Genomic DNA, 8,020 nt, shown 5'->3' with positions numbered 1-8,020 from the left:
TAGGATTTATCTCAGGGATGCAAGGATGGTACAATATCCGCAAATCAATAAACGTGATACATCACATAAACAAATTGAAAGAAAAAAACCACATGGTCATATCAATTGATGCAGAAAAAGCATTTGACAAAATTCAACACCCATTTTTGATAAAAACTCTCAGCAAGGTGGGAGTAGAAGGATCATGCCTCAACATAATAAAAGCCATATATGACAGGCCCACAGACAACATCATACTCAATGGACAAAATCTAACACCATTTCCCCTAAGAATAGGAACAAGACAGGGATGCCCCCTCTCACCACTCCTGTTCAACATAGTACTGGAAGTGTTAGCCATTGCAATTCGGCAAGAAGAAGAAATAAAAGGCATCCAAATTGGAAAAGACGAAGTAAAACTGTCCTTCTTTGCAGACGACATGATATTATACATACAAAACCCTAGAGACTCCATCAAAAAGCTACTAGACTCAATACATGAATTTGGCAATGTAGCAGGATACAAAATTAACCCTAAGAATCTGAGGCATTTCTATACACCAATAGTGAACTTTCAGAAAGAGAGATTATAAAAACAATCCCGTTTACCATCGCACCAAAAAAATTAAGCTACCTAGGAATAAACTTAACTAAAGAGGTAAAAGACCTCTACTCAGAAAACTACAGGACGTTGAAAAAAGGTATAGAGGAAGACATAAACAGATGGAAGAAAATAGCGTGTTCATGGATTGGTAGAATCAACATCATTAAAATGTCCATACTACCCAAAGCAATCTATAAATTCAACGCACTTCCCATTAATATACCAATGGCATACTTCATAGATCTAGAACGAACTCTCCAAAAATTCATCTGGAATAAAAAAAAAGACCCCGAATAGCTGCAGCTATCCTGAAAAAGAACAAAGTAGGTGGGATCTCAACACCAGATATCAAGATGTATTACAAAGCCACTGTTCTCAAAACTGCCTGGTACTGGCACAAGAATAGGCATATAGATCAATGGAATAGAATAGAGAGCCCAGAAATTGGCCCGAACCAATATGATCAATTAATATTTGACAAAGGAGGCAAGAACATACAATGGAGTCAAGATAGTCTCTTCAATAAATGGTGTTGGGAAAATTGGACAGATATATGCAAGAAAATGAAACTAGACCACCAACTTACACCATACACAAAAATAAACTCAAAATGGATAAAGGACTTAAATGTAAGACAGGAAACCATAAAAATTCTAGAAGAATCCAAAGGCAACAAAATCTCAGACATATGCTGAAGCAATTTCTTCACTGAGACAGCTCCTAGGGCACTTGAAACTAAAGAGAAAATGAACAAATGGGACTACATCAAAATAAAAAGCTTCTGCACAGCAAAAGTAACCATCAACAAAACAACAAGAAAACCCACTGTGTGGGAAAACATATTTGCCAATGTCATATCTGATAAGGGCCTAATCTCCAAAATTTATAGGGAACTCATACAACTTAACAAAAGGAAGATAAACAACCCAATGAAAAAATGGGCAAAGGACCTAAATAGACACCTTTCAAAAGAGGACATTCAGAAAGCCAAGAGACATATGAAAACATGCTCAAAGTCACTAATCATCCGAGAGATGCAAATCAAAACAACAATGAGGTACCACCTCACACCTGTCAGACTGGCTATCATCAACAAATCAACAAACGACAAGTGCTGGAGAGGATGTGGAGAAAAAGGAACACTTGTGCACTGCTGGTGTGAATGCAGGCTGGTGCAGCCACTATGGAAGACAGTATGGAGTTTCCTCAAAAAACTGAAAATGGAACTCCCATTTGACCCTGTGATCCCACTTCCAGGAATATATCCCAAGAAACCAGAAACACCAATCAGAAAGGATATATGCACCCCTATGTTCATAGCAGCACAATTCACCATAGCTAAGATCTGGAAACAGCCTAAGTGCCCATCAGTAGATGAATGGATTAGAAAACTGTGGTACATCTACACGATGGAATACTATGCTGCTCTAAAAAGGAAGGAATTCTTACCATTTGCAACGTCATGGATGGAACTGGAGAGCATTATGCTAAGTGAAATAAGCCAGTCAGTGAAGGAAAAATATCACATGATCTCACTCATTCATGGATAATAGAGACCATTATAAACTTTTGAACAATAATAGATACAGAGGCAGAGCTGCCTCAAACAGATTGTCAAACTGCAGCAGGAAGGCTGGGGAGGGTGGTGGGGGGGGCAGGAGGGAGGGGGGTAAGAGATCAACCAAAGGACTTGTATGCATGCATATAAGCATAACCAGTGGACATAAGACACTGGGGGATAGGGGAGGCTAGGGGACTATCTAGGGCGGGGGAGAAAACAATGGACACGTATGTAATACCCTTTGTATTACTTTAAGCAATAATTAAAAAAAAAGAACACATTGGAAGGAATACACAGATTAGGGGAAGCTGAGGATCGAATCAGTGAATTAGAAGACAGAGTTGAAAATATCACTCAATCAGAGAATCAAAAAGAAAAAACAATTAAACAGGAGGACAGCTTAAAGGAGCTGTGGGACAATGTGAAACGTAACAATATTAGAATAGTAGGTGTGCCAGAAGAGGCATAAAGGGAGAAAAGAATGGAGAAAGTGTTTGGAGAAAGTGTTTGAAGAAATAATGGTAAAAAACTTCCCTAACGTGGTAAAGGAAAAAGTCACACAAGTTTAGGAGGCACAGACAACCCCAAAGAAGAAGAACCCAAACAGACCCATGCCCAGACACATCATAATTAAAATGCCAAAAATTAAAGACAAAGAGAATCTTAAAGGCAGCAAGAGAAAATAAAACTGTTACCTACAAAGGAGTTCCCATAAGGCTGACACCTGATTTCTCATCAGAAATTCTACAGGCCAGATGGGAATGGCATGAAGTACTCAAGGTAATGGAAAGCAAGGATCTAAGACTAAGGTTACTATATCCAGCAAGGCTATCATTCAAAATGGACAGTCAAATAAAGAGCTTCCCAGACAAACAAAGGCTGAAGGAGTTCATCACCACCAAGCCACCATTACAAGAAATGCTAAAGGGATTGCTGTGAGGGATTGCTGAGGAGAAACAGAGAGAGAAACCTGGCCATACAGAACTAAAATGGCTATAAATAAGTACCTCTCAATAATAATCCTAAATGTAAATGGATTAAATGTTCCAATAAAAAGGTGTAAGGTAGCTGAATGGATACAAAAACATGACCCAAGTATATGCTGTCTACAAGAGACCCACCTCAAAACAAAAGACACACTGGATGAAAGAGAAGGGATAGAAAAAAATTTTCCAAGCAAATGGAAAAAAAAAAAAGCTGGAGTAGCAATACTCACATCCAACAAAATAGACTTTAAAAGCATCATGCTAAGAGAAATAAGCCAATCGGAGAAAGATAAATACCATATGATCTCACTCATTTGTAGAATACAATGAACAATATAAACTGATGAACAAAAATAGAGCCAGAGGGGGAAAAATATACCAGAATATAATAGAAGTAATCCTTGTTATTTGCACATTTTTAATATTTCCTATAACTTTTGTGATATCATACTATGTTAGTACAGTTTTGGTAATATTATAATACTTAAAATCCTTGTATTCTTGAAATGTTAATCTTTATTGCATGTAACATTATTATATGTAAGATCATTTTTCTTGAATAATTGGTGTTTATTGCATATAACATCATATTTAAAATCTTTTTTCTTGAAATAAAAAAACTGAAAAAGAGAAGCTATTTAAACATTTTTTAAAAAGACATGACGAGTCTGGACTAATGTATTATAGGAACACAAAGAAAAGACATATCATATAGATACTAAGAAGACAGACTTAACAGGTCTGGGCGACTGGTTGAACAGAGTCTAGGATGACTTCCAAGTTTCAGACCTGGACAACTATGTGGATAGATGTCTGAGTCACTAAAAATGGAGATTTTGACGTGGATAGAGGAGGAGTGGAAGATTTGAATAACAAAGATATATTTGTGACATGCTGAGTTTCTTTTTGAAGTACCTATGAGACATACCATGTCCCATGTGTTTAGTTGCAATTGAGTATTCAGGTTTGGAGCTCACAAGAGAAGTCTGAGGATATAGATATAGATTAGGGAGTCAACAGAACAACAGATAAAACCATGGAAATAGATAAGATGATTTAGGGGAAAGGCATAGAATGAGACAAATTCTGGGAAAGACCAGCATTTAAGGGGTATCAGAGGAAAATCCACAAAGGAACATAAGGAGTACCAGAGAGGAAGGAAAAGAACCAGGAGGGGAGCTGCATCACCAAAGCCAAGGAGTGGGCACTTTCAAGAGAGGCATGAAAATAGAAGTAGAGTAAGAGTAATCAATTATGTTAAATGCAGCAGAGAAAGGTCCGGTAAAATAAAGACTTAAATTTGTTAGTTGGATTGGCAATCAGGATGTCATTGGCTTCCTTAACAAGAGCAGTAATAGTGGCATTCTGGTGTCAGAAAAGCCAAACTGGGGTGGGGTGGGGCTTAGTTTTGAATGGGGGTCTGAGGAAATGGAGACAGTGACTATAGACTACTCTTTTGGATAACTTCCTTGATAATGGAAGGAAACAAATAGGGCGAGCACCAGTTCAGGGCAGAACCAGGAGAGTTTTGTTTATTTCTTTTTTTAATGGGAGAAAGTTGAGCATTAAATAAAAGAGTGGTTGAAGATACAGATAAAAGAGAGAATAACTGATGAAGAAAGGTCCCCAAGGAGGTGGGAAACAATGAGCTCCAAAGCATAAATAAGTGAATTAGACTTGAACAGAAGTTATGCTTACCCATGCACAAGATAAAGAGAAAGGAGGTTAGGACATGTAGGGACACAGCTCTGTGGCAGGGTGGGGTGAGGGCAGGAAAATGAAAGTTAGCATCTGATGGCCTAGATTTGCATAATGAAATAAGAGGTGAGGTCATCTGCTGAGAATAATGTGAATCGTGGGAATAGGTTGGTGAAGTGGAATGGAGATAAAAAGGATTGAAAAGATGACACTTGTAGATGTGTCATTTACAAGGACATTAAAGTCAGTCAGGATGGTGGCCAGAGTTAGAGAGACTATAAGTGAGGTGCTGAGGTCCTCAATAAGTGAGAGTCCTGGAGGACAGTAAATGGAAGAGGGTGGCTATACCATCTCCTGGCCCCATGAGGTAAGAGAAAACAGAGCACCTCTATCACTGAACCTTTGAAGAGGTTGCTTAGTAGATATTAAGTATCTCACCCAAAATACATGCTGGATAAATGTGAAGAATTGACTTACTCTTTAAGCCAATACAATTGTAAAACTGCATTAGAAGATCACAGGAAGGAATAGTCTTAAAGGACTCAGGGTTGATCAAACTGCACATGGAGCAGAATGCTCATTTTTAAGGACCTTATTTTAAAGTGAACATTTGCAAACTATAGTGCATCTAGATAAGGCTCAAGAAACTACCAAGTACTTATTAAGAATTGGGCATGTTTGATCTAGCAAAGAGATGGTTAAAAGAGGATATGACAGCTGTCATGAAACATTTGAAGGGTTATCTCTGCTCCATATGTTAAAAATTAGATTAATGGATAGAAGTTACAAAAAGAAGATTACAAGTGTTTTTCAGCACAGTTTTTTATTTATCTCCTGATGAAATGTGAACCTATCTAGTGTGTTCAAGTGGAGGCTGGATGAACACTTACCTGTGAAGGGACTTAGAAAGGCCACAGAGAGAGAGAAAATGGAAAAGCAATTGAGTCATTGTGGACTACAGATCATCAAGTTGATTTATAGACACTGTGAGAACTATTTCCTACTTTTAAAAGTAGAGCTTGGCTAGAATAGAAGGCCCTCCCTGACTCTTGTTATTGGGGAAGAATGAGTCAGAGAATCTAAAAATAGAAGAAAAGCTTAAATGGCTCAAAATGATCACAATCAAAATCTTAAGGAGAGGAAGAAAAGAAGGTAGCAGGCTAAAACAAATAACCTTCCAGAAAACAAATTTTACTGAACTTCTGGAATTGGTGGGAGGACTCTGCAAAGAATCTTTTCAATGACTGTCTTAAACTAATGCTTGGTATTATTTCAACTAAGCAGAAAAAATAAGGATCTGGTCTCTAAAATGCCAGGTTGTTTCCTGCTGCAGATGAAGGAAGTAGCTCTAAGAAAGGAAATTAAAAAGAGCCCAGCTGGCTTGGCTCAGTGGTTGAGCACTGAACATATGTACCAAGAGGTCATCGGTTCAATTCCCGGTAAGGGCACATGCCTGGGTTGTGGGCACGATCACCTGTGGGGTTGTGCAGGAGGCAGCCAATCAATGATTCTCTCCTCATTGATGTTTCTATCTCTCCCACTCCCTTCCTTCCTGAAATCAATAAAAATATGTATTTTTTAAAAAGCGCTAGGACAGCAGTGTTATATGTCATAAGAATATTCCTAGTAGTAGAAAGAGAGAGCTGAGAACAGCTGTTGAGACCTGGAATCTGGTGGCCAGAGATTTAGTTTGTGCTAAGAGAAACTAATGCCTGATTGAGACTGCTTAAGAGCTCAGAGTGGTAGAAGATGCTCATATGTCTTTAACACCTATATTTATTTTTTTTCTTTTTAAAAACTTTATTTTTTGTATTTTCTCTCTCTCTTTTTTTTAATTGTCTCAAATTTTACATATGTCTCCTTTCCTCCAATTGACACCCCCCAGCCATTTCCACCCCAGGCAAGCCCCCATGGCCCCAGTGTCTGTGTCCATTGGTTATGCTAATATGCATGCGTACAAGTCCTTTGGTTACTCTTTAACCCAGCTGTTCTCAACCTGTGGGTCGCGACCCCTTTGGCGGTCGAACGACCCTTTCACAGGGGTCGCCTAAGACCATCCTGAATATCATATATTTACATTACGATTCATAACAGTAGCAACATTACAGTTATGAAGTATCAACGAAAATAATTTTATGGTTGGGTCACAACATGAGGAACTGTATTTAAAGGACCAGAAGGTTGAAAACCACTGCTCTAACCCCTCTCTCCCCAAACATTTGTCTCTGGATCTATATTTAAAAGCACAGTTGAGCATAAGTTGAAACAGATAGGCAGAGCCAAAGCAGAGGCAATGGCCTGGGGACAGCCTACAAGAGAAAAGAGAATATTTGGTGACTTCAGTGTAACAGTTGATCCTGATTAAATTAGAAATGAGGTGTTAATGATGCTTAAATTTTTTTCTCTATGTATTATTTGCACCATATAGCCTTGCTATTCAAAACATCAGCCACATTGGTTTGCTCCCGGGTTTCAGCACCAAAAAAAACAAAACAAAACAAAACAAAAACAAACAAAAAACGTCAGCCATGAACCAACAGGAGCAACATCACCTGGGAGCTTATTAGGAATGCAGAATCTCAGGCCCCTCTCCAGACCTGCTGAGTAATAGTCTGCATTTTTACAAGCATCTGGTGATTTGTATGCACAGTACAGTTGAGAAGCACTGCTGTACCTGGTTTCTTAGTTGAACTTTTGCCTAGCAAAACTCCTTTTGTTCCTCCTTTCTTTTCTCCCTCCCTCTACTGCTCTTGATTTCTCTGATCTTTGTTTCCTTTGTGAAATAATAAACAACTCTAATCATGGCTGATAGTCCTAGGAATAGTTCTCATGATACTCAGATAAGGAAAAGGGTGGCTGGGCACATATTGTAAAGCAAGGGTTTGGCGAGTGGGAAACCACTAACTCCATTTCCAATTGTGCTATCAGAATATAACTGTCATCAAGTTCCTTAACTTTCTGAGCTTCAGTCTCCTCATCTGTAAAATAAGGGTTATTATCATATTTACCTCATAGTGCTGTTGAGGATGAAATGTGAATCAGGTATGTCAACTGCCTGGCACAGTGTCTAACACACAGTAAGTGTTCAGTATATGGTAGTATTAACGAAAGCCATCAGTTTTGAAGTAAAGTCAGAAAAAATAAAGAACTAGTGCTACAACCCTCTCCAGCCTTCCAAAATCCACAAAATTC

This window comes from Myotis nattereri (genome assembly GCF_964212035.1).
Source record: "Myotis nattereri genome assembly, chromosome: X".
Taxonomy (NCBI): Eukaryota; Metazoa; Chordata; class Mammalia; order Chiroptera; family Vespertilionidae; genus Myotis; species Myotis nattereri.
Note: the sequence above shows the minus strand (reverse complement) of the source record.